This window comes from Coffea eugenioides, chromosome 2 (genome assembly GCF_003713205.1).
Source record: "Coffea eugenioides isolate CCC68of chromosome 2, Ceug_1.0, whole genome shotgun sequence".
Taxonomy (NCBI): domain Eukaryota; kingdom Viridiplantae; phylum Streptophyta; class Magnoliopsida; order Gentianales; family Rubiaceae; genus Coffea; species Coffea eugenioides.
This window is the reverse complement of record NC_040036.1, coordinates 53,411,570-53,430,329: the sequence shown is the minus strand read 5'-3', so window position 1 is coordinate 53,430,329 and position 18,760 is coordinate 53,411,570.

Genomic DNA, 18,760 nt, shown 5'->3' with positions numbered 1-18,760 from the left:
CCACTTACTTCATTCTCCTTCCAACGACTCCCCCTACCGGGCTCGAAATCCAAAACACTTAAAATGGGTATTGGTCAAGCATACCATAGTTTTCAGTTCAAAAGGGATAAGTCTAAATGCCAAGTCCAGTGAATATAAAACACTCTCTTATGGCTCGTCAAATCTGCTCGACCAAGTTCCATGACTGGCTCGAATCGACAGACTTACCTATAGGACTCAGGAATTCTCAAGAATTAACATGCACACTCAATCACTTATAGTCGATGGAATAACAACCCAGGCGACATCACAATACTTCAACAATTCAAAACACTATTCATCTCAGTCACAACATCAAGTTCACATCTATGTCACATTTGTAAATTCAAGATAGATAACATGCATGGAAACTCACCAATAAATCAAAACTGAGAATCCAAGTTAGGATCGATATCACAGTCTTCAATCACTCCTATAAACACGTAAAGAGAGACAATAAATTTTGCTCCAACAATTCACGAAACTAAATCAAATTCACTTGAACTCGACACGTAACCTCGAGTTATGAAAATAATATGTATCCAGAATAGTTTTTCCCAAAATTCGACGCGTGAAAACATAAAATCAAGGGCAAAACAGTCTCGAGTTCACCATTGCTGCTCGGATTTTTTTTAGCCCAAAATAGTGAAATAAAAATGACTTTTAACTGTTAAAGTTCCTAACTTTCAACTCCATTTCAACATATAATCATAGATTAACATAATACCCAGTCACTTGAGTGAAAATTTAGTCAAAAGAACACAATATGTCGAAAATGAAGGTTGAACATTAAACCTCTTCATTCGGCTAGCTCATCCGAAAATTTCTCAAGAATTTCACCAACAAAACAACCGTTTAACCAATAAAAACTCACTCAAATCCCTAAAGGCTTCATCAATCATTAGCCCTTGGTTATCAATAGAAAATTTTCAAGTAAATCCAACCAACAAATCAAGAGCTGTGCTAGTATTTTAACCATTAGAACATCTAGTGGTATAATTTCAAGAAATTTACTAGATCTACCATAGATCTTATTTAAATCAAGTGAATCTAACATTTTCATGGCTAGAAATTAAAGATTAAGGGTAATTTTCGGTTCTTACCACAAGATCTAATTAGATCTAATTTGATTCAACCTCAAAACTTCCTTCCAAGTTTCACCCCTTCAAGTTTCCTCAAGAAAAGTCAAATCTTCTTGGTTGCTTGGTGATTTCTTCCACAAATCCACAAGGAGTAAGATGGATGGTGTCCCTTCTCTCTTGGTTGCTCTCTCTCTCTCTCTCGGCTCACGCACTCTCTCGACTCTACAAGAAGAGGAGATGAAGAAGAAAAATTGTGGTGGTTGATGGTCTTCCAAGTGATCTTCAAGAGCAAAATGGAGGAGGAAATGGAAAGCTCTCAAGTTTCCCTCTCTCTCACTAAATTTCGGATGGCTCAAGGAGGAGGAGAGAGAATGAACTCTCAACTCTAGTTTCTTTCTTTAAAGTGTGGTAGGGGGATCCCCTCACCTATTCGCTTATGTGTCGCATTCTCATGCGACATCTTATCCTTAACTAGATTTCTCTCAACCAACATTATCCTATTGTTTTTCTATTTATTTAAAGTTTCTACGTGTTCTAGATTTCATTTTAAGACTAAATTCCACGTCACCACTCCAAAGTTTCACACTTAATGCTAGCCAAACGATAACCGACAATTATTAATAACAATTCAACTGTAGACAATGGAATTTTAATTAAATTCTAAAAATTACCATTGGTCTATTAAATATTTTTGTCCAATCGAATATTGCCATATGGCATGTACACTTGGAAAAATTGGTTATTAAATGACCAATTATATTTTGCCACGTGTCAAGGCGAGGTGTTCCAGATCAATTCAAATTGCAGGGATATCTCCACCAACCAGATCATATCATGTCACATGTCCATTGGATAAATATCTAAATATTTATTTCGTATTAAAGGGATAATATTTAGAGTTATTTAATCCAAGTATATCTCTTATATACTGCAATAGCTTGGCCAGTCAAACGGCGCCATGTCACGTGTCCCCACGAGTTTGGCCAATCGATAAATTTCTTATCTCTTTATCAATAAATATAAAATGAAGAGATAATATTTGACTGGTACAGTCCTAATATGACTGCACGTCTTGCAAGACAAGTAAAGTGGTACACAGGTTCTCAACCTCTACTTCTTGGTACAGCTATAAATAGAGGTCTTTCAACCAAATCAATGACACACAGACACAGATACAGAGGCACACACCAGGAGGCATCTTATACACTCAAGTGGTGAAGTTCCAAGCTACTAAGGTCTGGGTCTCTAAGCTCCTCAAGTCTTCCGTATATCAAGGCTTGAGCCTTCAAATATTTTTCAGTTCCTCAAATCTTCCATATCAAGATTTAAAAGAATCGGTGGTGGATCCAAGAACAAGCTGCGAAGCCCTTGGATTGGTGTTCGAGGAGAAGAATCGAGGGAAACTCTCCACAAGTTCGAGAAAACCCCAGAGATTGTACCTACATACTTTTCTAAATTTATATATCATATATTTGTCGTGTATTTTTCTTGTCGTTTTGCAGACTTGAAATTTTTATCGCGTACAAATTTTTGGTACGCCCGGTGGGACCATCTCTGCCTTCCATCTCTTCTCCTCGAACATTCAACTACGTATATCACCAATGGCACCAAAGAGCAACAAAATCATGATTGCACGTTCCAAGGCTACTGATGCTAAGCCTGCTCAGGAAGCTGTACATGTTACCACCAATACCCGCGCTATCGGTCCTATGACAAGGAGTATGACGAGAACTTCCACCCAAAGTAGCATGGAAGCTCCATCGGCACAAACTCCTGTCTTCGGTTCAACATCATCAATGAGCTATTCTTCCGCGACGGGGATCCAAGACGTTCCTGCCTCAATTGAGAAGGCTCTCGCCATGCTCGAATTTGGATCCGAATCCAAATTTTCTGAGCATGATGATGATTCATCAAGCACAGGATCAGCTTCTTCACATGAAACCCTTCAATCAAAATTTTCTATGGAAGATTCTGCTGCTTCTTCTACTGCAATGCCTGCTATGATGACAAATGCTTTAAATCTTGAAGAACAAGTTTCGAACATGTCCAAGATGATGGAGACTATGATGAAACACATCAAGGACCAAGATGCTCTTATCGCTCAACTGCTCACCCAAAAGGACCACGCTCCTGAAGGAAGCCATATGGATTCTAAGGAGAACCAAGAGCGTGAAAATCCCTCATCTAAAGGTAAAGACAAAGTGAAGGAAGTATACGTGACCGCCGAGGGAACTATCCCCGTAGAACAACTGAAGGAACTTGTTGAAGGCGTGATCAAAGATAAAAAGGAGGGTGGTTCAAAGTCAAGCTTTACCTACTGCAAGCCTTACACTGCTAGAATCGACAACCTTGCAATGCCTGCTGGATATCAACCGCCTAAATTTCAACAGTTCGATGGGAAGGGTAGTCCAAAACAACATGTGGCCCATTTTGTCGAAACCTGCAACAACGCTGGAACTTATGGCGACCTTCTAGTCAAACAGTTCGTCCGATCCTTGAAGGGCAACGCGTTTGATTGGTACACTGATCTCACGCCGGGGTCCATCGACAGTTGGGGACAGCTGGAGCAAGAATTCTTGAATCGCTTCTACAGCACTAGAAGGACCGTTAGTATGCTAGAGTTGACTAACACTCGTCAATGGAAGGATGAACCTATGGTCAACTACATTGATAGGTGGAGAAGTCTGAGTCTCAATTGCAAGGACAGGCTGTCCGAACCCTCTGCCATAGAAATGTGCATTCGAGGAATGCATTGGAGCCTAAGCTACATTCTGCAGGGTATACGCCCAAACACATTTGAGGAATTAGCTACTCGTGCTCATGACATGGAATTAAGCATCACGGCCAATGCAACTGATGGGCTTCCTATTCAAGCTCCGCGAGTGCAACCGTCTCGTCAAAACAATGAAAGGCAAGAAAATAAAAAAGGTTTCTTCAAGATTCAGTAATAAGGAGTCCATGGCAATAAACACAGCTCCTATGAAAATTGCTACCAAAGTGAGCCGAAAGGTTACTGAGAAGTTGGATCCATCTCAAAATAGGTCAGTAAGAAGACCCACGTTAAAAGAGATGCAAGAAAAAGAATACCCATTTCTTGAATCTGATTTACAAGGGATGTTTGATGACCTTTTCAAGGAGAAACTCCTTGAACTTCCCGAAATGAAGCGTCCAGAGGAAGCCGGTCAAGTCAATGATCCAAACTATTGCTGTTATCATCACCTGATTGGCCACCCTCTCACTAAATGCTTTGTCTTTAAAGACAAAATTATGGAATTGGCCCGTCAAGGAAAGATCATTCTCGAGGAAGATAAAGCATCGGCAAACCAAACAACAATAATGTTTGGAACTGTGTGTTGCCCGATAGAAGTTCTACCCACATCAAGCAGTGCTCTGTCTGTACAAACGGAGTTTGAAAAATCGTCAATTGAAAATGTTATTGAAGATGACAACGAAGGATGGACTTTAGTCATTCGAAAGAGGACTTGCAAGCCAAAAATAAAGAAGTACATCTTTTCGAAAAGCATTCATTCGACAAAGCCGAAAGTGACGATGAAACGACGAAATGCGACAAAGAAACAAAAGGGAGTCGCCACAACACCAATTTCGTCAGATTTTCAGCTTCTTCAAGAGGTTCGACAGCCCGTGACATTGAGAGAATTTATACCCAAGGGGTATTTAAGTGACGATACTGATAATTCCACTTCTTGTAATGTCGTCAAAGCTGAAAATCCTCAAGTCACACAAATTGACACTGAATTTGAGAAAAAACTCAAAATCGATGATAAACCACCGGTGGATTGTGCAACGACCATCATTTTTTATGATGACGATTTAACTGTTGAGTTCAAGACCCACAATCGACCTTTGTTTGTTAGCGCATATGTTCGAGAACAAAAGATGAATCGGATACTCATTGATGGGGGATCTGCTGTCAATATCGTGTCCGTACGTGCTATGAAAGAGTTAGGAATCTCAAGTGATGAACTCTCCCAGAGCCGCCTCATGATCCAAGGATTTAATCAAGGGGGGCAAAGAGCAATTGGCCTCATAAGGCTTGAATTGCTCATTGGTGAGCTGTCTTCAAGTGCGTTATTTCATATCATTGAAGCCAAAACCTCTTATAACATGCTTTTGGGAAGGCCCTGGATTCACGAGAATGAAATTATACCATCTACTCTGCATCAATGTTTCAAATATTGTCGAGACGGTATTGTTAAGAAAGTTACTGCTGATGACAAACCTTTCACGGAAGCCGAAACTCACTTTGCCGATGCCAAATTTTATCTTCACAAAGAAGCAAAAAGAAAGGAATCGGTAAGGGAAGAAAGTCAAGATTCCAAAGTACCCATTTTGCGGTATACTCCAAGATCAAAGAGAGAAGAAGGTCAGTCTTCTTTTATCAGAAATGACACATTAAATGTTCCGCTCACCAAGATAGAGCCTGTTAAAATTGAGAAGGTGAGCTTGCAAGGGTTTGTTCGTCCCAAAGAAGAACCGGCAGTGGAACATTACTCGCTACCAACTAATCGGACTCAAGAAGGTTTTGATCCAAACGCCTATAGACTTCTTGCTAAGGCGGGTTATAACCCAAATGAGAAGAATACATTGGGCAAACTCCCTCCTGAGGTAACTGGCGAGAAAACTCACGGATTGACACCTACGCAGAAAATGTTGAAAGAAAGGGGCTATAATGTTGAAAGTTCATCGATGGGTCTTGGTTATCAACCGCCCTCTCCTGTTCGTATAATGATCAAAAGAGCGAGTTGTAACTATGTGAACGAAGAAATGGAGGTCACAAGTCGAAAGAGATCTGTGTTCGACCGATTGGGAAATAAGTCAAAACGTACTTCTGTGTTTGACAGACTTGGCCCGCAGTCGAAAAATCTGAAGTCGCCCGTCTATGAGAGATTAGGCAGTAAAAAACAAGAGTATCAAGTTGCCAGGGAAGAAAGTCTTACTCCAATAAAGAAGAACGGACCAAGAAAGCGAGTCTCCAATTTCTTCATGCACTATGGAGACTTATTCAATGTAAGAGTTGAAACCATTTTTGAGGAACAGGGTCAGGAAAGTATGGCTTCCTGTCACCATATTACGATCAGTGATCCTGAAGAAGAAGAAGAAGATGCAGACGACGCTCCCCCTGAACTTGAACAAGGGGTAAAAAATACAGTCGATGAGCTAAAAGAGATTAACCTTGGCACAAGCGACGATCCTCGCCCAATTTACATAAGCTCTTGTATGACTCCTGAAGAAGAAAAAGAGTATGTTGATTTGCTGCTCGAGTTCAGGGACGTCTTTGCCTGGAATTACTCAGAAATGCCTGGTTTGGATCCAAGGGTCGCCGTTCATAATTTGTCTGTCAAGCGAGGAACAAAACCTGTCAAGCAAACGCAAAGGCGCTTTCGGCCCGAATTGATTCCTCTGATAGAAAATGAGATAAATCGATTGATTGAAGCCGGATTCATACGAGAAGTAAAATATCCAACATGGATTTCAAGCATCGTCCCTGTAAGGAAAAAGAATGGGCAAATTCGAGTTTGTGTTGACTTTCGAGACTTAAACGAGGCTTGCCCCAAAGATGATTTTCCTCTCCCCATCACAGAATTGACGGTAGATGCTACAACCGGGCATGAAGCACTATCTTTTCTCGATGGATCGTCTGGCTACAATCAAATACGCATGGCGCCCGAGGATGAGGAGCTAACTGCCTTCCGCACCCCCAAGGGAATTTATTGTTATAAAGTAATGCCGTTTGGCTTGAAAAATGCTGGAGCGACATATCAAAGGGCAATGCAAAGAATATTTGATGATATGCTCCATAGAAATGTGGAGTGCTACGTTGATGACCTTGTGGTGAAATCAAAGAAGCGAGAGGATCATATTCAAGACATTCGAAGAGTTTTTCAACACCTTCGGAGATACCAATTAAAGATGAATCCTTTGAAGTGCGCATTTGGAGTCACTTCTGGCAAGTTTCTTGGTTTCATCGTTCATCAACGGGGGATAGAAGTCGATCGATCTAAAATTGATGCCATTGTGAACATGCCTGAACCGCGAAATATTCATGAATTGAAGAGCCTTCAAGGGAAGTTGGCATATATCCGGAGGTTTATCTCTAATTTGGCCGGGCGATGCCAACCCTTTAGTAGACTGATGAAGAAAGGGGTACCCTTCGAGTGGGATGAATCGTGTAGGAATGCTTTTACAAGCATCAAGGCGTATCTCATGAATCCCCCAGTGCTGGCTGCGCCCATTCCAGGAAAACCATTGATTCTCTATATTTCCGCTCAAGAACGGTCGGTTGGGGCCTTACTTGCTCAAGAAAACGATGAAGGTAAGGAGAATGCACTGTATTACTTGAGCCGGATGATGACATCTAATGAGTTGAACTACTCACCCATCGAGAAGTTGTGTTTGGCACTTATATTTGTCATTCAGAAGTTGAAACATTACTTTCAAGCACACACTATTCGACTCATCTCTAAGTCTAATCCCATTAAATATGTCATGGCAAAACCTGTACTGTCTGATCGACTCGCCAAATGGTACCTCCAGTTTCAACAGTTTGAAATTATTTACGTACCTGCGAAGGCTGTCAAAGGACAAATATTGGCAGACTTTTTAGCCGATCATCCCCTACCTGCCGAGTGGGAGTTGACTGATGAACTTCCCGATGAAGAAGTGTTTATGGTCGAATCGTCGTGGTCAATGTATTTCGATGGAGCTGCTCACCGTGATGGAGCTGGCGCGGGAGTTGTCTTTTATACTCCTGAAGCAGATATATTGCCATACTCTTTCACTTTAACACGCCGGTGTTCCAACAATGTGGCTGAATATCAGGCGTTGATTCTCGGTCTTGAAACGGCTGTAGACATGAAGCAGTTGCATCTTAGAGTCTATGGTGATTCAAAATTGGTGATAAATCAACTTCTTGGAATTTATGATGTTAAGAAACCTGAATTAGTCCCATATTATAAGTATGCAAGACAACTCATGGGATATCTGGGCAATGTCACTATAGAACATATCCCTAGAAATTTCAACCAACAAGCTGATTCTTTGGCAAGGGTGGCGTCCATGATCACTCTACCTTCTCATCGAAATCAGATTTCAATATGTCAAAATTGGGTCATACCTCCGATGTTTGATGAAAATGATGATGGTGAGGAAGAAAATACTTATCATATTTTTGTCCATGAGATCGAAAAGGAGGATTGGCGTCATCTCATAGTAGATTACCTTAATCATGGGAAGTTGCCAGAATATTCCAAGAAAAGGGTTGATATACGTCGTCGAGCACCACGTTTCATTTACTACAAAGGGACGCTTTACCGAAGGTCATTCGATGGGGTGTTTCTACGATGTCTTGGAGAAGATGAGGCCATGCAAGCAATGGAGGAGGCTTACTCTGGGATATGTGGTGCTCACCAATCTGGCCCGAAATTACACTTTCGCATTAAAAGAATGGGATACTACTGGCCAACAATGGTGAAGGACTGTATCGATTTTGCTAGAAGATGTCAAGCTTGTCAATTCCATGGCAATTTCATCCGTCAACCTCCTGAACCATTGCATCCAACTGTAGCTTCTTGGCCGTTCGATGCTTGGGGTTTGGATATAGTTGGACCGCTTCCAAAATCTTCCGGAGGACACATTTTTATTTTGGCAGCGACGGATTATTTCTCAAAGTGGGCCGAAGCGGTTCCTCTAAGAGAGGTCAAAAAGGAGAATGTAGTAGATTTTATCCGCTCGCACATCATTTATCGATATGGGGTCCCGCGTTATATCATCACCGATAATGGTAAACCTTTTTGCAATGTAGCAATGAACAAACTTTGCGAAAAGTTTCATTTCAAACAATACAATTCGTCCATGTACTACGCTGCCGCAAATGGACTCGCTGAAGCATTCAACAAGACCTTATGTAATCTGTTGAAGAAAATCGTGGATAAATCGAAAAGGGATTGGCATCTTCGGATTGGAGAAGCGCTTTGGGCATACCGAACCACTTTTCGAACTCCCACACAAGCAACCCCATATGCGCTTGTTTACGGTGTTGAAGCTGTTCTTCCACTTGAGTGTCAAATACCTTCGCTAAGAATTGCAATTCAAGAAGGGCTCAGTGGAGAAGATAATGTTCGTCTTCGCCTTGAGGAATTAGAAGCACTCGACGAAAAGAGATTGGAAGCTCAGCAACGGATTGAGTGTTATCAGGCTCGCCTTTCAAAGGCATTCAATAAGCACGTTCGACCCCGCTCTTTTCAAATTGGAGAGTTAGTGCTCGCCGTTCGGAGACCAATCATTCTCACTCATGGGGGACAAAGAAAGTTTACTCCTAAGTGGGATGGTCCATATGTCATTCGAGAAGTATATACAAATGGCTCATACAAGTTGGTTGCTGAAGATGGATTAATGGTTGGCCCCATCAATGGCAAGTACCTAAAAAGGTACTATGCATAATCGGAACCGCGCGATGCTCCTGGCCCGCATGAGCTAAAACTGTGGATGGCAACCACCAATGGTGTAGTATGTGGTAAAACTGCTGAAACACTCCACCAAATCTAAGGTGGTAAACAAATAGATACTCCTGGCCCGCATGAGGTTAAAATGTGAACGGCAGGAACTACGTGTGACTTGATTCCCTTGTTGGGATACGTAGGCAGCTTAGAGGGCAACTTCTAAGTTCAGTTACACCACTCCAAATCAAATCCTTGTTTCTTGAAAAAAAAAAAAACCTTTCTTTTTCTTTGAGATAAAATGCTAAATTTAAAAGTTCTTTTCTCTTAAAAAAAAAAGAGATAAGAAATAAAAAGCATTTTATTATTAGAAAAAAAAAGAAGAACTCATTACATAAAGAAAATGATAAAAGAATTCAAGAAAAGAAGGACATGGTGGAAAGTCTAAATATCAAATTTGTATTCCACTACAGCTACTTTATATGATTCAAGTGCAGACTTCATGTCTTCAAGTTCCTTCACAGCATCATCAGTCAAGATGCTAGTATTTTCAATGGAAGATAGCTCATCATGTGCTTGGGTTATTTCGGTTTGGATCTCTTTGAAAGTTTCATGCTTTTGATCGATAGTTGAGCTGATTGCCAAGCTTTGTTTCTCCAAATTGATGAGTTCCTGTTGTAGAACCTTCTTCCTGTCTTCAATGGACTGCAACTTTTCTTCAAGACTTTGCAGATGACAAGTTAGTTCTTCTTCCTTTGCCTTAACTCTCCCGAGTTGGACGGTCGTTTTGGAAAGGAGTTCTGCGTGTGTTTCTTTGCTTATCCTTTCCCACGATGAAGATGCTAAAAGATCATATGCCTCCGCCTTGGCAAACAATTCTATCAAGTGGTCTTTTAAAGGGAGACCATTGGTAGGATCCGTTCTTGTGATTTCTGCAATGATTTCCTCTACACACTCTTTTAAAGAAGAGATCTGATCAATTGGAGTGTCAAGAATCTGTCCGCGAAAATCCATCCACAAACTTTGCAAGTACTTTCTTCGATGCGCCTGGATCAATTTTTGACCATGAAATTCTGAAACCAATGCTACCTTAGGTTTTTTTCGGATTTCATGCAAATTAGTCAGCTCCTTCTTTGACAAGGCACCTCTACTGGGGGCAAGTTGTTTTGGGATGCTGATAACGACTTCGTCACCTTTCTTGTTTGAAATTATAGCATCAGTCTCAAGTTCAATTGGTGAGTTGGTACCAAGATCTTCTTGATGGAATTCAAGAAGTGGGGGCTGAAAAAAAAAATGTTATGAGAATAAAAAAAAAATTTGAAAAAAGGGGAGAGATGATTACCTTAAGTGGCGACACTCCAACCGACGGTGGTGAAAAGGAAATTTCCTCCAAATCAGAAGATATCCTCTTCTTCGATCGGTTCCAATGACAGTCTTGGCTACTACTGCCACTCGCCAACGAATGGGCTCCTCTTTGGGTAGATTCGATGCCCTGAGCTTGAGTCCCTTCTTGTTCTATAGCCTCGAGAGAATTACGGTCGTCCATCGTTTCAATTTCGACGTCTCCCTCTGTATGAGTCACTGATAAAGATTTTGAAACCTGGGGCGGCATCTTCTTTGCTGGAATCACTGGTTGCGCCTCTTTGATGGCCTGTCGAGAGTCCTTGGAAGACTTATTTCTTGTATCAACGTTTTCCAAGGGGCTGCTAATGGTTTTGTTCTTCCGCAAGGTGGATGAGGTAAGACCCGTTACGATCTCTATAGCTCCATCATAATGCACTGGCTCATTGGCGGGGGTAATCTTACCCTTCTTCGATGACTGCTGAGGGATCTTAACGGTGAATTTAAAACAAGTTGAAGAGACACTATTTGACCGAGTCGACCACCAGGCATCATAGTTTTTTGTGATCAATGGATGCTTCCTGTGCATGGGTATAGTCATCCGAGACTGCGTCTGCGTGCGAACTGACGAATCCCATAGTTGAATAGCTTCACCTAAGGTATAAGTGTGAGTGATCTCTTTCAAGTTGTTGGGGATGTCCTGACAAAAATCGAATTGCCTGCTGAACCTGCAAGGATTATATTTTTCAATAATGAAAGTATTGTCCTTACGTAGAGTTAAATGACAAGAGCGTTGACTAATGAAGTAGCTCGTGAGTCTTGGTGATAAGGATCCGTCATCGATCAACGCCTTTTTTTCATTCTCAGTCCAGCACAACTTAGGAAGCATCAAGGGATTCGTTTCTTTGAAGATTTCCTCAGCTTCCAATTGGCCATAAAATATTACCATTTTCTCACCACTAAATCTTGTCATGCGGGCGTGGTGGCTACTTGATGATTTTCATAATATACGTCGAAGTATTGGCCAATCCAAGCATAGACGTAATGGATTGGAAAAGTTACCCCACATTCTCCAAGGTTAGGGGCGTGGACGATCTCCCTCAACCCATGATATATGCTCGCAAGGACGGGAATTGCAAGACAAAATCTTTTCCCTGTAGCCATTAAGCATGCAACCTTGAAGACACTTGGGCGAATACGGTCGACCTTTTTGCTTGGCAAAAGGAACTTGCAAATCCAACACGCTATGAATGCCGCAATATAGGTTTCCTTTCTTAGAGACCCTGGGATACCCAGGGTGTCAAAAGGGACATTGAAGTCATTCGTATTGGCAAGGTCGTAAGGCTCCACGCTTCCAGAAGGGTTGTAAGTCATTTTTGGTTTAGATGTGGTCTTCCTTCTATTCGCTCTACTCGGAGGAGCCCTATACCTAGCCTCTCCTTTGAACCAGAAGCGAATCCAGTCCTTCATCCATACTCCTTGGTCATTCGTCCAGAGGTGGTAGTAAGCCGAAAAAAGATGCCTGCAACTCTCAGGGAGAAGTGGTTTCCCTTCTTTGTCACGAGTGAGGAGCTCCCGTGCCGAAGGAACAACTTCATCGAAAAACGTGCCGTCGATCGAAAGGCCACCGAGTCGATAAAGGTCCCAAAGTGTGATGGACAACTCCCCAACGGGCGTATGGAGCGTGTTCGTCGAGGGACACCAATATTTGAAGAAGGCCCGCAAGATATTTTCACAGCGGTCGTAGGAGTATCTCGACGCGTAGACGGCTTCAAATATGCCAGCGCGTGTGAGTATGTCTTTATACCTTCCAAGCATGTCCTCAACCCACTCCCAATAATGGGAGGTGAAGCACGCCTCACCGAAGAATGACGAAGGGGTTTTCCATGTAGCTTTGTCAACATTGAATCCCACGAACGGAAGAGTGAATTTGGCTATTTCTGGATCTCCATTGTGAAGTGACGAGTTTAATACGACCACTTCTTCTTCCCTCGATGTAGTGGAGAAAGTCGACGGTGCCACCACTTCCTTGGTCCACTTGCTAGTCCAATCTTCGAGATGAAAGCATCCTTCAAGGGGTATGAAGGATTCAGCGAGCGGGCCGATTGCTGGTTTGTAAACATGTAGTGACAAGCTCTTTGATTGAGTTCCTCCCCGTTCATCCGTCAGTGAAATATGCGGCACTGGCACGGCGTAGTCCTTAATTTGCATGATTGCTGGAATTTTGTAAAAGAAAATATTAGAGGATGCAGGAGTTTCGTGCAAGAAGTTTGGTAATTAAATTACCTAATTGGTTGCTTTCTTCAAATCCCCGAAATTGTTTCGAACCCTCTTCAAGCGCGGGTAAGTTGTCTACAAAGAGGCAAGTTGACAAAGTTGATCAAATTGTATAGTAGGAATATTTGAGGGGCAAAAAAAAAAAAAAAAATTAAGGTCAGAGTTCTAGCAAAAAGAAGGGGAAAATTCTTGCCCAAATATCATATTTGGTATTGTCCCAATAGATGAAAAAAACAAAAAAAACAAAAACAAAAAAAAAGGTACAAAAATTGAGATTAAATTTTTAGCCCTGAGGAATAGCTCAAAACTAATATTTTGAGCCAATCTTCATTCTCAAAAAAATATTTAAAGGGCATACATGATCTCGAATGTCGTTTAAAAAAAAAAAAAAAAAGAAGAAAAGGAGCTTCAGGTACCTGGTAAGCAAGGAAAATATTTTTTTTGGAGCACAATCAACTTCGCGGCAACGGCTTGCACAGCAACTTCTGGTCAATGCGGGGGAGGCTATTTACGAGTCGTGGAGATCAAATTCTTGAATGCGATGTTTTAGCTGGTAGGAGGAGCAAGCAGATCAAATACGATGCTAAGTATTGGATCTGAAACAAATTGAAACCATGCCGCGAGATGACTGGAAGCTTATGTTAATCCTACGGGTTCAACATGCAACATGCGTAAGGTTGAAGCTTCATGCAAGAGCAATAAAAAGAGATGCATGTGATGCTTAGTACCTGGCATGAAGACAGAAGAGAAAAAAAAAAGCAAAAGGGAAAGCATAGAAAGTGCAGCGTATGTACCTCCAAATCAACAATGGCGACTGCTGGCTTCGAGAAGACAATAAATTGGGATGAACTAGCAATGATAGCAGCAAAGAAAGAAAGCGGCGGCAACCTTTGTTGAATAAACCATAGAGTGCAGGTGACAAGTAGTAGCTAGAGCGTCACGCTTTTGGGGGTGTTTGTGAATTCGCTGTCCTAGTCGTGAGCATTTTATAGCAGGGAGTCTTACTGAAGGGAGGTTTGGCCGCGGGAATTATGCACGCTTATCAGAGCTCCAATAGATAGAACTCGAGTCCAATACGGAGTCCTGGGGGTCAATTACAGTGTGAGAAGGACATTCGCATGAGGGGTGGAGTTCTGATATAGTTTATATCTTTGGGGGGCTGAGGGAATACAGCTTCCTTTTACAATCAAAGTTCTTACCCTGGCGGAGATAAGAGTCCTGGTCAAGCTCTGAGATATCACGCGTGTATCCTAAGGAGCAAAGGAAAACTTGGAAATCCGGGCAAGTTAATGCGGGGCCATTCGATCTTGGAAATTGAAGCCGCCGAAATCTATTTGATGATACATATAGCAGTGGACTTGAGGCTCTGGCATGATATGTTTTGGTCCTGGATTGATATCACCGAATTTTGCATGTATTGGTGGCACCCCACATGGTCTTCTCATGACCAATTCAAAAGCTAAGATGTTGCAAAGCTTTAAGTCCATTCACGGACTCTACTATAAGACTTCAAATTGGAGTAATCCGGCCTCGGGACTTGCTTAGTCATCATCAACATCAAGTGCTAATTGGAACCCAAATGTTACTTGGAACTGGCCTCGGGAGCTTGTTATCAATTGAGGGCTATGACTAGGAGCTTCATACGTTTATGGATTTGAATTGGAGATTAATGTTGTCCTGCTCCTAGGACAATCGAATTAAGTGGGAAAAAATTGTTGAAACTCGTTCACTCAAATCCCGCTTTAATTTTATTCACGAACGAGTTTCGAGGGGGCATTTGTAGACAATGGAATTTTAATTAAATTCTAAAAATTACCATTGGTCTATTAAATATTTTTGTCCAATCGAATATTGCCATATGGCATGTACACTTGGAAAAATTGGTTATTAAATGACCAATTATATTTTGCCACGTGTCAAGGCGAGGTGTTCCAGATCAATTCAAATTGCAGGGATATCTCCACCAACCAGATCATATCATGTCACATGTCCATTGGATAAATATCTAAATATTTATTTCGTATTAAAGGGATAATATTTAGAGTTATTTAATCCAAGTATATCTCTTATATACTGCAATAGCTTGGCCAGTCAAACGGCGCCATGTCACGTGTCCCCACGAGTTTGGCCAATCGATAAATTTCTTATCTCTTTATTAATAAACATAAAATGAAGAGATAATATTTGACTGGTACAGTCCTAATATGACTACACGTCTTGCAAGACAAGTAAAGTGGTACACAGGTTCTCAACCTCTATCTCTTGCTACAACTATAAATAGAGGTCTCTTAACCAAATCAAGGACACACACAGACAGAGACATACAGAGATACACACCAGAAGGCATCTCATACACTCAAGTGGTGAAGTTCCAAGCTGCGAAGATTTGGGTCTTCAAACTCTTCAAGTCTTCCATATAGCAAAGCTTGGGCTTCCAAATATTTTCAAGTTCTTCAAATCTTCCATATCAAGATTTGAAAGAATCGGTGGTTGATCCAAGAACAAGCTGCGAAGCCCTTGGATTGGTGTTCGAGGAGAAGAATCGAAGGAACTCTCCATAAGTTCGAGAAACTTCCAGAGATTGTACCCCCATATTTTTTCTAAATTTATATATTACATATTTGTCGTGTATTTCTTTTTCTTGTCGTTTTTCAGACTTGAAATTTTTATCGCGTACATCAACTAAGTTGTAAAATGACATTTTAATAGATGAAAAAATAAAAAATTTGGAAAAATCACATAATATAAATATTTTCATCATTATTATTTATCTTTCAAAAATGATAAAAATTTTAGAGTCCTCACACCTCTTACGCCAAAACTAATACATGAAGACCAACTTAGTCTACAAAACTAATTTGAAAAGGAAAATGAGTGAAAGAAATTAACAGTGAAGGCCAAGGGTAATGAATCTACAATTCCTAATGTAGAATCGGCCACGGTAGGGAAAACAAGAAAGAAATTGAATTTTCTAGTTAAAGCTAAGGTAGCAAGGCAAGCTCTTTGTGCGAAGCAATCTTTACTCGTATTTTATAGTAAAGAGATTTTGATGTCTACTAACGAGTTAGAACCAGTTTTACCGAGAGAGGTTGTGTCTCTTTTGCAGGAATTCACAAATGTTTTTCTAGAAGAGATACCAAATGGACTGCCATCTATTAGAGGGATTGAACATCAAATTAATTTCATCCTTGCAGCAGCCATCCCTAATCAACTAGCCTACAAGAGCAATCCAAAAGAAATCAAGGAGTTTCAACATCAAGTTGATGAGTTGCTAAGCAAAGTTTGGGCGAGAGAGAGCTTGAGCCCATATATAATGCAGATCATACTAGTGCCAAAGAAGGACAGATCATGGAAGATGTGTACTGACTGCCAAGCTTCGATACCATCATGATAAAGTATCGTCACCATTTCCATAGGTTAGATGATATGTTAGATAAACTTTATAGTGCAGTTATATTCACTAAACTCGACTTAAAAAGTGGGTATAATCAAATTAGAATCAAGCAAGGTGATGAGTGAAAAACAGTGTTTAAGATTAAGTACGGGTTGTATGGCTAGTTAGTGATGCCATTTTGGGTTAAATAATGCACCTAGTACTTTTATACATTAATGAGCTATGTATTACAACCCTTCTTAGGAAAATTCGTTGCAGTTTACTTTAATGATATACTTATTTATAGTCATAGTTTAGATGAACATCTTCATCACCTAAGATCTGTGTTTGATGTACTTCAACAAGAAAGGTTATACACTAATCTCAAGAAGTGCACTTTTTGCACTGACCAACTTGTGTTCATAGGTTTTGTAGTTAGTGCATAGAGTATACAGGTAGACGAGAGTAAGATCAAGGTGTGACGCCCCGAAAAAAAAAAATGAGTTTGAGAACCCGGAAATTTTCTAAATTTCAAGGGTTTATTTTATTTAATCGCCCGCCTTTTCTACATTTTCTTTATTAGAAAATGTTCCCCAGATAAAGTTTATGAGCAAAGATAGTTTGAAAATGATTTTTCTAGTATCGGTTAGTTTTTGAGAAATTAAGAGCGTATTTTGAACGTGGGACCCGTAAGTGCGGTAAATGCATTATATTTTTGACAACTTGTTGGAATGTTGTATTAAGTGATATTATTTTACAAAGTGTTAAGATATTTGTATTGGAGAGACAAAAAGATAAGTTTTAAACCTAAAGGTGACACGTGTCACCATCTAATTTAATCTTGGACTTTGACCATTTGACTTTACCTTTACCTTTACCAAATAAATACAAAAAAATTGATCAAAATAAGCTTCATTTTGCAAGCTTCTTGGCCGAATGTTCTTGCTCAAGAAAGAAAGAAAAGCTCTCAATTTTTTCCTTCTATTTCTTGCTCAATCTTCAAATCCAACCAATAAAAATCCAAATCATTCCATAAAATCTCTTTGCTAAGTGGTCTTGAGGTGTTTTTTGGAGTTGTTTGGAAAGCTAAGGTGTTTTGTTGCTCTATCTCTTGTATGGCTAAGATGAGTTGTGAAGAACCACTCTCCTCCCTTAATTGATGTTCAATTCATGATTGGAGGTGGTATAAGATGCACTTTTATGGATTATTTCTTGATTTGTGGTTGAAGTGATGAAGTTTTATTATTTTTGGGGATTTTCTGTTTTAATATAAGCATGATTGTGTGGCTATCTATGATGATTGGAAATGGTATACAATGACTCTAGGAGGTGGAAAAAGTGATTAATTGCAACCAATTTCTGGTTTGGAAGAAATTTTAGAAAACTAGGGTTCTTGAAGGAGCATTCTGTCCGAATTTTTAGGTCCTAGTTAGAGGCCGAATTAGCCTTGGAATAAAACATGAAAATTGTAGGGAATGACATTTTAGAGGAGTCTACAAAATTTCAGGTCAATCGGAGTAGTGTAGAATGAGAAACGTCGAAATTACTATTGCTGTTCTGGTTTTACCCGAATGTAAGAATTGCGCCTGTAATTGGTTGTTTTGGCTGCAATTGCTTCCGAATTGGTTGTTGAGGTCTTCTGATGAAATTTATCCCTGTTTCTTAGATTTCAGCTGGTTTTGGAATTTCTGGATTTGGACTTGGAGAGCCTGAGTTTTGATGTTTCCGCTAGAATGCGTTCTGTTAATCTGTTTTTGTGATTCTGGTATGGTATCTTGCATTTTTGACCTGGTTACACTCGAAACTGGGTTGAGTGACCTTCTGAAATATTGTAGCCCTATCTCTTAGCTTCGAAACGGTGTATCTTGCACCTTCATCCGACCATCGTAGTACCTTTGGTGCCATTACCGCAAAATGACGTCAAAACTATTTTTTTCTGGTTTTGAGCTTAACTTTCATTTCCGGACTTTTCCCTAGCTTGACTTGTACTAGTACTACTTGGAGCTTGCTGAATGGATATTAACTTTTTGTTGTGTACCTTTGGGTTGGAATGAGGAAATAATGAAGCCATGATGGCTGGAAAAGTTAGCAAATTCAGGGGAAGTGCTGTCCGAACTTTTAAAGGACTTGTTTGCATTGAGTTTGTGATCTAAGACTTGGATTTGAGCAAGGCAATGATATATGATGGATGATTTCTGAGCCGTGGAGGTGAG